The sequence below is a fragment of the Ambystoma mexicanum genome, chromosome 5q, assembly GCF_040938575.1.
Source record: "Ambystoma mexicanum isolate Mex_15411 chromosome 5q, UKY_AmexF1_1, whole genome shotgun sequence".
Lineage (NCBI taxonomy): Eukaryota > Metazoa > Chordata > Amphibia > Caudata > Ambystomatidae > Ambystoma > Ambystoma mexicanum.
In genome coordinates, this window is record NC_090933.1 from 1,332,864,449 (window position 1) to 1,332,881,677 (window position 17,229).

At 47.5% G+C, this 17,229-nt stretch overlaps 1 pseudogene; it reads right to left on the reverse strand.

The window, feature by feature from the left end:
* Positions 1 to 4,312: 4,312 nt before the first annotated feature.
* Positions 4,313 to 17,229, reverse strand: part of LOC138498090 (zinc finger protein 850-like) — a 376,054-nt pseudogene continuing 363,137 nt past the window's right edge.

Here is a 17,229-nt window from a genome sequence, read left to right on the forward strand (position 1 = left end):
CTTCAGGCCATCCTGTCCAGGACTGTCTCTGGGTATGCCTCTGAGGATCTCTTTGATTCTGATGCCAATTTGGACATTGATCAATCCATGCTGTCACAGGGGGGTGATTCTGCAGTGGATGCTGTTCTGCCCGGCACACCTGCACTAGGTGTAGACCCCTCAAGGGGCCTGTCAGTGTTGATATGTCCACCTGTGGTGGTTATGAGTGCAGGGTCACGCTCTACACCAGTTGCTCCTGTTCCTGGGGCAGCAGATCAATGGAGGAATGCAGTCCTGCAGCCACAGGCAGCGCCAGCGCAGCAAGGACCAAGGCTCTTTGGGCCCAACAGGTATGCTGGCCGTTCACCACCGAGGAACAACATCTGGGTGAATTCCATGGTATGCCATTGGACAGCAACAGGGGGGCAGCTATTGAGATGATGGCTCAGGGCATGGAAAGTGTGGTCAATTCCATTCTCCCCCCTGGTAGGCAGGTGGAGATTCAGCAGCAGGCAATGCAGTCCACATGCCGCTCACACAGGCTGGAGACAGCGGCTTCCAACAGGGCCCATTGGGCTGAACTGGAGGCTCTGAGCACAGCTATTGCTGCTGAGGCAGAGGCCCACAGGGAAACCGTGAGGGAAGATCACACCTCCTTCAGAACTACTCTGGCCATACTCTTGATGGGCCAGGGTTCACAGGCTGAACAGCAGATGGAGCACCTGCAACGCACAATCTCGGCTGAACTCTGTGCAAGCCGTGATGTGGTCTGTTTGTCACGTGAGGCCTTGCAGGCAGAACTCTGTGGTGCTACACATGAGAACTTGCAGAAGGAACTCAGTGTTTCACGTGAGGTGCTGCATGGGGACCTGCATGCCATATTTTATGCAGAACCAGGCTTACCAGGCCTGCATGCCTGCTGCTGTGGAGGGGTAGGCCGGGGCTATGCATGGTCAGGCATCAGTACCACGCACACCTCCTGATGTGCAATCAGAGGATGACGATGATGTATCTCCCACTCAGACCATGAGCCCATGGAGGATTGTTTTTTTGTCTCAACATCTACGCATGTGGGTGTTGAGGTGCACCCTGCACCTCCTCCCTCCTGAGAAACCCCCTCCCCCGCACTCCCCCCAGGACATCCATGGCCAAGCCAATTTTTTTTAAACCCTTTTTTGTCTTTTTGCATTCATGTGACAGTGTGTTGCCTTGTGGCATCCGAAGGCATCCCCTGTGTGTTCCGGCCAGGCCCATACAGGCTTGTCTCGTGTTGGTGTTTGTGGCTTGTGGTCCAGGCACATATGCCACTCCTGCTTCCCCTTTCCATGGGCTCGCAAGGATGGTACTGTGTGACAGTAACTTACACAGAGGCATATCTGTGGCCATTCTGAAGTCCAACCTGTGTATACACCCCTAGTGGTGATTCATGATGGTTTCTCCAGTGCATGGTTGGCCTGCATGTTGGTGAGTATATTGTTGACTGTGCATATTTTGATGTTGCTTATTCATGTATTGACTTGCATTTGTACATTGTTAGTGCACTCCATGCTGTATGCGGGACCCTGCCCCCTTTAGCTGTCAGAGCAACACTCAAGATGGAAGTGGGCCGTGTGGTGACAATGTCACATTGAGACACTTGTGCTATAGTGGGTCACTGTGTGACATTGTCATTGTTGGGTTCTGTGTTCTTGATATGTTGTGGAAGTAAATAGATGGTCCTGTGTTGGGTTTCCTTTTGATGTGTCAGGGGATTGTTGTGGTTTTCCGTTACTGGTGAGTCCACATTGGCGATTTTCACATGTGATATGTACGCAACACTGAAGGTTCGTACATTTACCATGCTGATATTCATTGTATGGCCACACAAACACCCCCCCAATGCACCCACACCAACAACAGCACCCCAACATACCCCCACGCACACCTTGATTACCTTCTGAGTCATGCTGTGTCCCTGCAGCGCTAGATTACTTTAAATTCCGTGATCGTGAACCAGCACCGCAGGGTGCATTTTGATGTTATTTTTTGTTGAAGGCTGCAGGGGTTTCCACCACACAACAGCCGCTCATTGTACTGTGTGGTGAGGTGAGCGGGGTGTTGCAGGGGACACACCCACAGCACACAGATATGGCTGTTGATATTTTGAATCACCTGATATGCATGCCACAGAAATGTGTCACTTTTGGTTTTTAAACCGTTGGAACATTTTGGTCAGTCATTTCGTCGAATTGCATGTCAGGGGGAATTGTCTCTGGCCTGTTTCCATTTATCACAGTGCACTTTGTGACAGTTGTGTCATGTGTAGTGCATTTATTTTGCTGTTTTATGATTGCATGACATGGCATGGTGTATCAGGCGGGTGACATGGGAGTTGAAAGGGTTTAGGTGACATACCAGGATTTGTATGACCTGTTTTGAAGGGGGGTGGAATGTGCACCTTGAATTTGTGCTTTTTGGTCACACGTGATTGTGTTTGTTTAAGTAGCTAGGGATGCACATAATGTAGAACTTCCATGGACACATTCTCAGGGTGGTAAGGTAGTGACTATTGACTATCCCTTTGTCATCATCGATTGTCACCTGGAATTTGCCAGGCCTGGGTGCACTCCGCAGGGGTTGGAATTTAGTTGAAAAATGGTGCCACAAGCTGGGTAAGGGCTGCCTCCCCACGTGCCCTTTCCCCTCCCATGCGCAGTGGCCGTGCGTGTGGTTGGGGATGTGGGGGCACCACCATGTCCACCGATACGCCTGCCATGGTGCAACGTTGTGCTGGACACATGCTGCCACAATGATCCTGCACTCTACTGGGGGTGCATATAATAGCTGCCCACCAGAGTGGTCAAGGGAGCTGAAACGTGACTTGAGAACTCCGAATGTGCGCTCCACTATGGCCCTGGTTGCAATATGGGTTGTGTTGTATCTTACCTGGGGTGTTGTGGTGGGTTCCATATTGGCGTCATCATGTGGGTGCTCATAGGGTAGGCTCTGTCCCCTGGGGACGTGATAATTATTGTCATTAATTGGATTCGTCTTTTGTCTGTGTGTGACATGCATGCATGTGCACAGGCATATGTACTCACCAATGAGCCATGTGTTGCCATGCCTTCCAGCTTCCAGGTCCCGGCTCAGGGCTGACATTCTGAATATGAAACTGTAATGGGTGGACCCTGGATAGTTTGCATAGACAGAGGTGATGATTCCCTCAGCATCACATACAACCTGCATGTTAATGGAATGCCAGTGCATGCGGTTGCGGTAGATGTGCTCAGTGGCCCTAGGTGGATGTAGGGCCATGTGGGTGCAATCAATGGCACCAAGCACTTTGGGGAAGTGTGCCATCCTGTAAAAGTCCTGGACAATGGCCTGCCTTTCTGCAAGTGTTCTGGGCATGTATATGTGCCTGCGGACTGAGGGGCATGCAGCCATGATTGCCAACACCTGGTGTAGGCAGCATGACTGCGTGGCCTGTGAGACCCCCCCTACTATGGCAGTTGTCCGATGAAATGACCCAGTGGCCAAAAAATGCAGGACACTGAGCACCTTTTCCAAGGGACTCAGTGCTTGGGAGCACATGGTGGGTGATGTGAGGTCATCCTCCCACTCAGTGACCAGGTCTAGGATGATATGAGATGGAAACCTATACCTGCCATAGACCTGGTCATCAGGCATCTCAATAAGGCTGGTCCTGGGTAACAAAATGCAAGACCTGGCTATGCTCCTCATCCTGTGGTGTCCCACAATCATTGCTGCGAGAAATGGGACATTCATTGTAGCTGTATATGCTTGTTTGTGGTTTGCACGCACTTTTATTCAGCGCGGGGGTGCATACAGCTGCTTTTGCGTGGCGTACGTGTTTCAAGCTTTGCACGTCTTTTGTCGTGCACAGGTTTGCCTTGTTCAATTCCATGAATATGTGTTTTTGGCATGCGTGTGGGTGTTGCTAGGATTTTGCAGAGGAACTTCCCCCGTAACGCCCAAATTTTTGCGTGTTGTTCCCCATTCCGCGTGTTCCGAACCCCTTTTTCAGTGTGTGCGCTGGACGGTGTGCGCCTCCACTGGGCCTCTCGCATATAGCGTTCAGAATGGCGCAATGACGTGTGAGGTACGCGCAGATTCGGCACAGGTCCCTGGTAAGCCATGCACAGTGCATTTTTCTCACTTGCGCCACCAATTTCCCCATAAGTCTTTATAAGCATTATAATACCAACCTTGCTTTTGTATAAAGGCCATAAGTAAGTGCCTAGATGTCTCAATCTCCAGTTTACAAAGCTTACATATTCTTTTTTCAATAGGAACCCTACTCCACGCTCCAATATATTCAACATTAGACATGTTAGTTTATCCAAGACCAACTTTATTTTGTAAACATTTATGCACACTATTCCTTCTTGGAATTTAGAGAACATTTGTGATAGCATCACAGCACAACTCTCATTTCAGACAGAAAGACACAATTTCATTTCCAAATTTGCTTAACTTTTATTGTCTCACACACAGCAGATATTTCTATTCCAGTTGCTCTATTGACTCTATTCACAAAATGTAACTTATCTAAAATACATGTCCACATAATTTAACAGAACACTTGACATCTTCTCTGGGCCCTTCACATCAGACCAATTTCTTATGAGATAGTGCTTTAATAGTGGGCATGCACCCTCCCTTGTGTAATCACACCCTCACATGTCGATCCCAGGCTAGGGAACCATCTACTAATCCTAAATGCTCCAATAGAGATAGGCAATAGTGTAATACACTAGAGGGGATCCTGGTGAGAAAAGGAAACTAGAGCTGTAGAACATGCTACACAAAGTAGAAACACTGCAGCATTCAGTGAGGATGGCACTCCTGGCGAGGCATGCATTTCTTGGAAACCGACTTCTAGAGTAATATTGCAGATTCCAGTTTTATGGATGAAATTCTCCATGTTTACCCTTTGCAAAACAGTTTTTGCACATGAGTTGTGCCAAGCTTAGTGTAATTGCCATATGAAAATATAGCCTTCTCCATTTCTATTATTCGGGAGGGCTCCAGATAATTTAAATGTGGGGTATTTTAATCCCCATGTGTTGATGTTGAAAGTAAAATTACTTTATGGGGGTGTACAAATGTAATTCGCAGTAGAGGCATTTCTAATGGATTCCTCCCTGCCACAGATTCCTCATCTGTGATATTCATATCCTAGCACAGCTGTTCTCTAGAAACATTGCTGCTGTCAGGGGGCTCGGCATTGCTCTGTGTCGGGTCTGTCCAAAGCCTGTATACACTTTGCACCAGAAATGACATGTATAAGTAGTGGAGCCACACCCCATGACCTCAGTTCCTTTTTCCATGCATTCACGCTTCAATGACGTCACGGCATGGACTCTGCGGTTCTGTGACAATATGTCCTGCTTCCCAGCTACACTTATGTCGAAATAGTATGATATTTACAATTAGGAAGGCAGTGAGATCCCATGGGTTTGGAGCCCATGAGTTCTAGAGATGAGAGACTTTCATGAGGATTTATATGGGAGTGGCGACATGCTGAACCTGGCAGCTGACCTGCCAAGGGCAAGCGGTCTGGAGTTGGACATTCTACTAGCACCAACACCAGGTAAACCTCAAGCTGCTTTTTAGTGCCTGATGGCAAATGTGGGCGATACCCTGGTTTCCTCTGCGCCACCGAGGTCCAGAGTGCAAACTCTGCGACATTCTGGACGATGAACCAAAGAGGCACTGCTGCCCTTCAACATCGTGGTAGAGGCACCAGTGTTGGAAGCGTGCGAGAAACCTGGCTCTGCTGCCCCCAATGGGCATGGAAATATCATGGAAGCACTGTCCTGCACCTTTGGACCCAGCTTTCCTCTCCGCCCATGCATCACCTGAAAGCCTGGTGGTACATGCCAGTACAGTGAGCCTGAAAACCTCTACCTTTCCCTCCCTTACACCGGACAGGGAAAGCAAAAGGCTGGACGCATGGGTCAAGAAAGTGTTTGTGTCAGGAAGATAGTGGTGCGAGCAATGAATGCATCTTGTGCTATGGTGAAGTTCTCCTTTGGCCTCTAGTTGTCTGTAGTCAGTGTAGCAGAGCACGTTCCAGAGGGCAGAGAAGCAAGGAGACTATGGATCTGGAGAACTGTGTTTTCCTGACGGCGGCTAATCTGTCCGCACGGGAGAACATCTCAGCAGATGCATTTAACAGACAGACCTCGGCCTACCACAAGTGGGTGCTCTATCAAGAAATTCTGGAGATCTCGCTTTGGGGGCGGGGGAAACTCGTCAAGTGGACCTCGTCACTTCCAGTGTCAACCGGAAGCTAATTCCACAGCAGAAAATGTCCTCATTAGGGAGCTTTGGGGGATGCATTGACCGTTGAGTGGACTTTTGACCTCCTTTATGAGTGCCCACCGATCCCAGTAATCCTGCTGGCCTCAGGAGATCCCGTCTGTTGAAAACCACACTGATCCTGATCGCCCTATACTGGGCCAGAGAACGTGGTATCGGAGTTGCTGGACAGATCAACCTGCCCTCCCTTGAACCACTGAGTAGACTTGCTCTCCCAGTCGGAGGGGTGGGTTCTCCACCTGAACCATCATGCTGGACTACTGAGGTGCTAAGATACAATTAGTGCTCCTTTCATCTCCGAGGCCAGCTACAAAATCCATTTATGCCTGCAGGTGGCATACATTTTCAATTTGGTGCCGGGAGTGGGTTCTGGAAACTTTATCCGGTTCTCTGTCCCATGTGTTGGATGTTCTGCTTTCCTTTGCCCAAGCGGGCCTGCAGATTGACACTTTGAAGGGTTACCTTGCAACTATTTCTGTGTTCATGGGGTGCCTAGAAATGTTCTTGCAGTTCTTGTGGGTTGGTGTAACCAGTTACCTCCCTGCCAGTTTGTAGTTCCGGTGTGGGATTTGTATTTAATTTCAACTTTTCTTATTGGTGCTCTATTTGGGTCCTTTCATTCCTGTTCCATTTGATTGCTCACCCTTAAGGTGATTTTCCTGCTTACCATCATGTCCGCAAGATGGTTTAGTGAGCTCCAGGCTTCTTTCAACCTCCCCAGTTGCTTTTACCCAACGAGAAGGTGACTTTGAGAGCGAGAGACCTTCCTTTCTGCCAAAGGTGGTCTCGGATTTCCATCTCTGGGATCTATCTTCCTGTGTTCTTCCCTCCACCTCACCCTTCCAAGGCAGAGGAAAGATTTCATTGATTCGACTCAATATGGGTCCTTAATTTCTATGTCTCTCATACTCGAGAGGCTAGGAAAGATGACCAGATTTCTGTTGGCTATGCTGGTGCTCGTGCTGGCAGTGCGGGGACCAAACAGACCCTGTCCAGGCGCATCATTCTCTGCATCTCAGAATGCTATGATCTGGGTGTGAAGGATAGGACCGAGGGTCTCTGGGTTTATTCTACCAGGAGGGCTGCCACCTTTGCCCTGTAGAGGGGGATCCCTTGTCCTGGACATTTGCCAGGCAGCAACGTGGGCATATCTGCACATGCTCGCTAAGCATTACTGCTTGGATTTCCTTACGGGCCAGGATGCCCGTTTTGACAGGGCAGTCCTTCAGAGTTTTGTGGTTTAGGTGGTGTGCTTGCTTTCCTCCCTCCTCCAGATTACGTACTGCTTTGGGAGTCCATCAGAGATGAGGAATCCGTGGCAGGAAGGAATCCATTAGCAAAACAAATGACTTTCCTCTCAATAATGTTCCATCGGATGGATGTTCCTGCCATGGATTCCTCATTGCACTTCCTACCTGCCCCTCTACTGGGAAGTTAGTACACCATCAGTTCTACAGTCCCTCAGTATCAAGAGTGCTAGGGAAAGAATGGTGGAACTGAGGTCTGGGGCATGGCACCGCTACTTGCACTGGCTCAGACATCATTTTGGTGCTAGGTGCGAAGAGGAGTTGGACCGATACAGAGCTGTGCAGTGCAAAACAGCAGCAGTTTCTGGAGAACAGCTGTACAAGGATATGGATATAGATGAGTAACCTAGGCAGGTATATCCCTCAGAAAAAACATTAGAGAGAGGCAAGTAATTTGTTCTTTTTTCTTAAGTAGAAAGAAATTGCAACGTTGTAATTGACACGTCTTTACGACTAGCAATTAATGTAAAATAAGCTATACATTACTATATAGTCTCTCTATTTATGAAGCAGAAATCTCTGTAGACCACCATCCACTGGTACTGCCTCGCTGGCATCACTGGGATGAACATATTCATGAACCTGAGTGGGAGAAAGCAGCAACACTGATTTGTCCATTGCTTCCAATTTTACAGTTGGGAGTTTGTCTACTTTTTTGAAGGGAGTGTTTGCCAATTCTTGGGGAGTATATCCGAAGGGTTGGCATTAAGAGCTGCCTTTTTTATTTATTTTTTAAATTAAGAACATCTTTCTCTGTGGCACTTATTCACCTAAGGTTTTATGGGTTCGAACAGCAGATGGACATTGAAACATAGGACAATCTTGAAAAATTAAGGAAAGACAAACCAGAACGGATGGATCTTCAGCAAGCTTAGACAGCAAGCTTCAGCAAGAGACGGGAAGCAAAAACCAAAAAAAGGTACACCACCTCATCATCTAGAGGAATGGATTTAAAGGTACAGGGAGGACAGGGGTGGAAGGATCCAATGTAGAAAGGGGCGACGTTTTCCATAAAAAGGCACATTGAGTTAGACAAAGCACCTTAAACCCAATCTGAGGAGGTCACAGGAAGCCAGTGTGGATTGCAATGAAACATTGATATAGCCACATTTCTTAATGGATGAAAAAAGCAGGTTGGCCCTCTGTTCCACCTGAAGTTAGTCACACATGCCAAGGAGCACAGAATAAAATGCATTGCCATAGTCAAATCTGGAAATAATTATGGTTATAACAACTGACATCAGAGTATGAAGGTTGAGAAGCATATATGCAAGGGCTGGCTGACCTGCTGAGGCGATGCTGTGATTGGGAACCTGTCAGAGGGAGCAGGGGGTGCATGCTTTAATCTGCCCCTTTGAGTCATGATTGGGATAGTATTGCAATGGGGTTTGTTTGACTGAATAATGTACTCCAGTGTTGCTTTGCATTTGAACAGTGTGATATACATTGAAATGCATTGCTCGATATATATTGCGATTTGCCATTGGATAGGTTTGACAAGGATATACAAGTTATTACTTTATTTGCCTTTAGAAATGAAATGCCATTTTATACATATTGTTTCAGTGATAGAGCAGTTCTATTGGGACTTTGATTTTTCTGAAGCAGAATGGAAAAGGCCAACAGGACGTGTGTCTTTGTTAATGGAAAGGCGAATTTAAAACCCAGGTGGAGTTGGACAGGGGTTTATATGCTTGACATGTATTTGAATATCCAGGACTAAAGAAGTCATATAGATTGATTTGATTACAGAAGATGAGACTTGATGCTTACCAAACAAATGTGTTTGAATTCTATGTGAACGTGGAACGTTGGAATATTGTGTTAGTCTAGAGGGAAAGTATGAGGGGATTTGTATATATGTAAATAAATACTTCCTTTTTACAAAGTTAGTCATTCTTGGCTCGAAGACGTTGGTACAGTGAAATGCTTATTGATAACACGGTTATGTAATGCATATTATGCCTCTCTCCCGGGAGCCTTTCTGTTTTGTGAAAACCTTCTCTATCCCTATATATGTGCATTAGATGCAACACAAACTGTTGTGGATGTGTTGCAGAACCTGGTAGTAAGTTGTAAGAGTTGTACTCTGATAGAGCTGTGCAATGGAGTTGGGAAGGGAAATGCACTCTGAGCCCCTCCAAATCCATTTTTAGCAGTACTGAAAAAGACAAGGGGCCTCATTACAAGCCCGGCGGCACTCTGCTGGTTTTTCCAGCTCGGTTCCTGCCAGACTCGTATTACCATTCCGCCTCCATGATTCCAGGAATTACCAGGGAATTACGACCCTGGTGTCCCGGGAATTCCGGAGGTGTAATTTGGCAAATCCCCATTCCCACTGAGTCCCATAGCCCCATAGGACTCAATGGGAATGGGGACCATGGAAAAACTGGCACCATCTCGTGATGGTGCCGGTGTTTCCACGTCCGCCTGCATGCGGTTGGTGTTAAACCCGCCAGGTCAGACCTGGTGGGAATGACACCTACACCTGCAGGACTCGAGACTCGAGAAACAACGGTATCGGCGGGTTTACCGCCACCATTGTTTCCATACCGGGTGACTCATAATGAGGCCCAAGATGTCCTCTGGGTTCCATTTCAGTAGATGGGAGCTTCCCTGTTGCACAAGGAGGGCGCTAGATGTTAGCTAAGCCGACAGATGGGGGGAGACCTCCACTTAAGGTCAAAGCCCTTCCTAGATGCCAGGGTCCTAAGGGACACCCCATATATCCTGCGAGGGTCTATAGTTATTGATTCAACCACTTAAGGCCTCATCACGAGTTGGGCGGTAACGCCGGCGCTAATAGCGCCAGCGTTAATAGCCCTACCGCCAAACCCCCTCGGCGCTAATAGCGCCGGATCACGGGTTTGGCGGAACGGGTATTGCCCATTCTCCACTGAGCCCATTCGGGAATTCCCCATTCCCCATTGGGCTCAATGGGGAATTTTCACGCTCTTACCACTGGCGGATTTCCCGCCGGCGGTAATAGCGCGAAATTTCAGTGGATTTCCCCCCAGCTTAGAGCTGGGGGAAATCTGCCAAACTCGTGATTTGGCGGACCCTTAAATGCGGCAGTAATAGCGCTAACGCCACATTTAAGGGTTACCACCAAACTTGTGATGAGGCCCTTAGTCTTTAAGCTTTTCCAAAATGTTGGTGCCCAATAATTTGCATGAGGTCCTTAGGCAAAGTGTTCCATAGGATGGTTACCTTAATTCAGAAGGTACAATCTCCCTTCTGAATTTTGAATAAGGGATGCATTTCAAACAGCAGTGATTCAACAATCATAATCAGCCATCATTTGTGTGCCAAAGTTAACCGAGATCAGCTGTGAAGGCAGGCTCTTCACAGTACTAGGCAACAACTATGCCAGACTCAGTAGCATTGTAGAAGCACCTCCCTCTCTTAGAAGCACCTTCAATTGCAGAAGAGATTTCACCTCCTACACGTCCTGTTTCATGGCAGATAAGAACATCCTGTGCACTGAAGTATTCGCCACATTCACTAAACTGAAAAAGACCCAAGCATGCATGTGTTGTCTGGTTCCTAATAAGGTGACTGTTCAGACTGAAGCATTTTCCACATTCAGTGCACCAATAAAGTTTCTCTCCTGTATGTGTTCTCCGGTGGCTAGTAAGATCTCGCTTTGTAGCAAACCCTTTCCCACATTCAGTGCACTCATAAGGTTTCACACTTGTATGTGTTTTCTGGTTTAGAGATAAGATACCCCTTCTCAGAAACCCCTTTCCCACATTCAATGCACTCATAAGGTTTCTCACCTGTATACATTCTCTGGTGGCTAGTAAGAACGCCCTTTGTAGAAAACCCTTTCCCACATTCAGTGCACTCATAAGGTTTCTCTCCTGTATGTGTTCTCTGGTGGCTATTAAGATTACCCTTCGCAGCAAACCCTTTCCCACAGTCAGAGCACTCATAAGGTTTCTCTCCTGTATGTGTTCTCTGGTGGCTAGTAAGAACTCCCTTCCGAGTAAACCCTTTCCCACATTCATTGCACTCAAATGGTTTCTCACCTGTATGTGTTCTCTGGTGGATAGTAAGATCTCGCTTTGTAGCAAACCCTTTCCCACATTCAGTGCACTCATAAGGTTTCTCACCTGTATGTGTTCTCTGGTGAATAGTTAGAACACCCTTGCGAACAAACCATTTCCCACATTCAATGCACTCATAAAGTTTTTCTCCTGTATGTGTTCTCTGGTGGCTAGTAAGAAATCCCTTCCGAGCAAACCCTTTCCCACATTCAATGCACTCAAATGGTTTCACACCTGTATGGCTTCTCTGGTGGATAGTAAGATCGTGATTTGTTGCAAACCCTTTCCCACATTCAGAGCACTCATAAGGTTTCTCACCTGTATGTGTTCTCTGGTGAATAGTAAGAACACCTTTGCGAACAAACCCTTTCCCACATTCAGTGCACTCATAGAGTTTTTCACCTGTATGGGTTCTCTGGTGAATAGTAAGAACTCCCTTTGTAGCAAACCCTTTCCCACATTCAATGCACTCATAAGGTTTCTCTCCTGTATGTGTTCTCTGGTGGCTAATAAGACCTCCCTTCTGAGAAAACCCTTTCCCACATTCAGTGCACGCATAAGGTTTCTCTCCTGTATGTGTGCTATGGTGGCTAATAAGTTGACACTTCTCAGCAAACCCTTTCCCACATTCAGTGCACTCATGAGGTTTCTCTCCTGTATGTGTTTTCTTGTGGCTAGTAAGACCACCCTTCTGAACAAACCCTTTCCCACATTCAGTGCACTCATAAGGTTTCTCACCTGTATGTGTTCTCTGGTGGCTAGTAAGCCCTCTCTTTGTAGCAAACCCTTTCCCACATTCAGTGCACTCATAAGGTTTCTCACCTTTATTCATTTGTTGGTGGCTGATAAGTGTATCATGCAAATGGACGCCATTATCTAATTCAGTGCACTGATGATGTTTTTTACCTATGTCCTCATGTGGGCAATAAGTATGTTCTTGAGATGGCAATTGTTCTGACATTTTGTGCACGTTTAAAGTGTCTTGACGGTTTATTTTGTCAGGTGCCTTGACTTAAGAGGAGCCTTTTCAATTAATCTTTTCCCAAATTCAGAGCACAAATGAGAAATGCTTTTCTTACTGCACATAAGACATTGTCATGTTCATGCTAGATATCCCTCTCCCCGAGGATTTACAGAATGAACACGCGTGGTTATTGCATCATGTATAAACAGGCTTTGCAATCTCAGTTCATGAATAATCTAAAAAGGCAACTCGACGCCAAACTTGCACACTTCTAAGATGCTTCGAAATTTCATATTCTAACAATTAAGCTTTTCACTGCGATAGTCCAGAGAATCGAACAATCACTGTTGTTGCATTTCTGGGGCACCAGTCACCTATTGACATAAGAGGAGATGCACATTATTAGTTTCAACACATTCACAATCGCAGGCAGCACATGTAATAAAACTCTACTCAGTAGTAGTGATGTTAACTTCTCACGTAGTAGCTTATTTGACTTTGAAGTGCCATCTATTGGGAAAAGGCACCCTAATAGGTGGCAGAGAAGTGGCGCTCCAATAGGAACATTTAGTATGGGTTTGTTACTTACCAGGCTCCCATAACCCGACCCAGACCCTTTTTTGTGGATTCTGATCCTGGCACCTAAGGTTGAATCTCAGCATGCCCCTGTGCCCTCTGTGCTGTGACCAAGAACTGCTTTCATCCCGTCCCTAGCAACCAATGGGGATGTTGCCCCATCACTGCCAACATCCAAGAATTGATTGTCACCATTTAGTAATTACACACGATTCCTGTTGATCCACGGTAGACATTATACTCACCCTACTCCAGGGGACTCTGTGCAACATAATCCCACAGATCCATGATCTGAAAGGGTGAGAATTCCATTGCCAGCATCTCTTGCAACCCATATGGCAGTGACCCTGGAATAAGATGTATTTACGTGTCAATACTAGTATGCATATTCACCACACAATGTGAGAGACACCAACTGTCCACCTGTTTGTCAGTCCTACATTTATTGTGTGTCTAGTGTAGGAGGCTATCACAACAGTATATGCGAGAACCTATGAGCTGTCCAGTATGGGGGGAAAACACCAGTTTACAGTGACACAATGAAATAATGTTTTGATCCCCCTTGCTGTTCTCAGGTGTGTCGTCTGTGCAGCCACCACCTTAGGCTGTGTGAGCTTAACCACCCTCCAGAAGCAACACCTCTTTTTTAAGATGTCAAGGCCCACAATACGTAACAATCTTGGCCTAACCATATCTTTGTGTGACACATATCAATCTCGAGTCCCCTTTGAACCCAATTCCCGTGCTCCCAGAATGTTAATCCATTTATCTGGGCACAATGTACTATAATAAGCGATTGCAATAAAAAGTAGAATGCCCTGCTGTACCTCAACACCCACCATTCTAGTCTCTACATGCGTGCTTCTGAACTTGCTGAGTGAATACTAATTAAAAACGTCATCATTGACGTTCTTTACTAAGAAGCAGAATGAGCCAGGTTCCTGCCCTTGACCCAGTCCCCCTCCCAACATAGCAAAGTCCATTGATTCATTCACAAGACATATCTTTATCATCTTCCTCTACCAGAAATGTAATGCACATGTTTTCCCAGATCCTTGCATTGTTTCGCAAGTTGGTAAACTGCTTTCAGCTGGGCTGTCAGGAATCTACAGCTGAACACTACCACACGTTGGCAATGTAATTCTAGCCGGAGTAAAGGCTGTGCATGGCCCAGGCCCTCCACTTCCCTGCATCATTAATATTGCATCAGTCTGCCGTGATACTGTGAATGACTTTGCCTGCCAGTGCTTGGTCTATTAAACCACACCTTCCTGCTGCCTTCAGCCATGCCCATCTCTCTGTACTCTAGTGCCCGGCTATCATCGTCAAAGCTTTGCTTTCCCATGAGGTCTGCCCAACCGACCGTAACATTAATTCTGTCCAGCGGAATTACTGCCGAAACCGAGTCTATGGTGGTAATTCTGCCCATATTTGGTGGAATTACCGTTACTGCCAGAACAGGAAGCACGGTGGTGGCCATTTTGAAAAACTCAATTTGCTCCAAATCTACCACTTCCTGTAGCCATCTAGACCCACAAGAGAGAGAAACCATGTCCAAGGGGAAGGTGCCCAGTCAGAGGCTGAGGAAGCAAACATTTTGTGAGGTGGAGCTGCAGCTCCGTGCTGACGAGGAGATGGCCCATGCCAAGGAGCTATATGGCTCCCGGCACCTTAAAACATCAGTGCATTGGAATGCAGCCATCTGGTCAGGCATCTGCAACAATGTCACAGCTGAGGGCACAGTCCCACAGGATGGTGAGGACCGCAGGAAGCGGTAGAATGACCTAAAGGGCAGTGTCTGCAGCCTCCTGTCCAAACACCAGCAGTAATCATTAGACACTGGAGGCGGCGCCGTGGACCCCCTTGATCTGACCCCCGTCGGAGAAGTCCAGCTCCATCCTCCACATGGAGTGGATCAAGGGAGTTGGGAGTGCTGAACCCTAGATCCTGAACCAAGTTGAATCTGATGAGTTTGAATACAGCCGCCGCCACCAACCCTTCCCATCACAATGCACTAGCCAAACAACCATAACATGCATTTGGCTCTCAGCATAGATGGGACTGATGGACAGGTTAAGATGTTACCACATGGCAATGCCCCCAAAAGAACCACCATCCAATGCATTTCCAAGAAGACCCGGGTTCAGGCATGGCCGATGTGAGCAGTCGCATGGTGCACCACATCAGCACCCCCACCCAACACAACAGATTGGATTGTTCTTACAAGGCACCCCCTTGCTGGTGTGGTGAAGGTATCCAATTGCAATGGAATTCACCCAGATCCCATGCTGGAGTAGGGAGTTGATGATTTCAACTGAGCACCACCGCCATACCGGCATGGGGGTAGCCTTCTGGTATTGCAGCGGTGCTCAGTTGAAATCATTAACTTCCCGCTCCAGCACGGGTGCTGGGTGCTTTCCACTGGAATACAGCACTCAAACTCCACCAGTCTGCAAGGCAGCCCTATGCCGTTGTGGCACAGCAACCACAAATTGTGCCAGGACCCCCTCCCTCGGTGAGATGGCAACAAATATGTTTTCCCGACATGGTGCCAGGGCTAATGATGGCACTGTATGCAGGCATGGGTGGTCAACTGTGCACGCACCAATGCACAGCAGTATGAGTGTGCATGGGAGGTCAACTGTGCACGTACCAATGCACAGCAGTATGAATGTGCATGGGAGGTCAACTGTGCACGTACCAATGCACAGCAGTATGAATGTGCATGGGAGGTCAACTGTGCACGTACCAATGCACAGCAGTATGAATGTGCACCAATGCACAGCAGTATGAGTGTTCATGGGAGGTCAACTGTGCACGTACCAATGCACAGCAGTATGAATGTGCACCAATGCACAGCAGTATGAGTGTGCATGGGAGGTCAACTGTGCACGTACCAATGCACAGCAGTATGAATGTGCATGGGTGGTCAACTGTGCACGTACCAATGCACAGCAGTATGAGTGTGCACCAATGCACAGCAGTATGAGTGTGCATGGGAGGTCAACTGTGCACGTACCAATGCACAGCAGTATGAATGTGCATGGGAGGTCAACTGTGCACGTACCAATGCACAGCAGTATGAATGTGCATGGGAGGTCAACTGTGCACGTACCAATGCACAGCAGTATGAATGTGCATGGGAGGTCAACTGTGCACGTACCAATGCACAGCAGTATGAATGTTCATGGGAGGTCAACTGTGCACGTACCAATGCACAGCAGTATAAATGTGCATGGGAGGGCAACTGTGCACGTACCAATGCACAGCAGTATGAATGTGCATGGGAGGTCAACTGTGCACGTACCAATGCACAGCAGTATGAATGTGCATGGGAGGTCAACTGTGCACGTACCAATGCACAGCAGTATGAATGTGCATGGGAGGTCAACTGTGCACGTACCAATGCACAGCAGTATGAAAGTGCATGGGAGGTCAACTGTGCATGCACCAATGCACAGCAGTATTAATGTGCATGGGAGCACATGAAATTATATTCAGCACCCATGTGCTCAGAGAAAGAAGAAGTGCAAAAGTGGACCCCACCTCCCACACCCCAGGACACTCATACATACATGCATACCACATTGGCAGCACAAGAGGGAAAGAGCACATGCCAATTAGGTGTACAGCCTCAGCAGACACTACCACCACTTTGCTGTGGCCATATGCATTGGCCTGCAATGATCCATACCATTGAAACCACATGTAGGATGTCCCTCCACCATGAAGCACATGTGTGACTAGCAAACCCACATACAAGTACGCACAATGACTAACAGCATGTTATTGTTCAATGACTATCATCATGTTATTGTTCAGCCAACAGGTTCACAGGCGACGGAGGAGGAAGGAGATGCATGCTCATCTACATCCCATGGGCAGGCCTCCAGGGCAACGCCAACAGCCACCACCTCTGCACCGCCAATCGGTGGGAAGGGAATGGGCAGAATTGTGACAGCAGGGCCCAACTGTACAGCGCAAGCACAGCACCAGAGAGCAGCAATCATGACACAGCTGCTGGTAT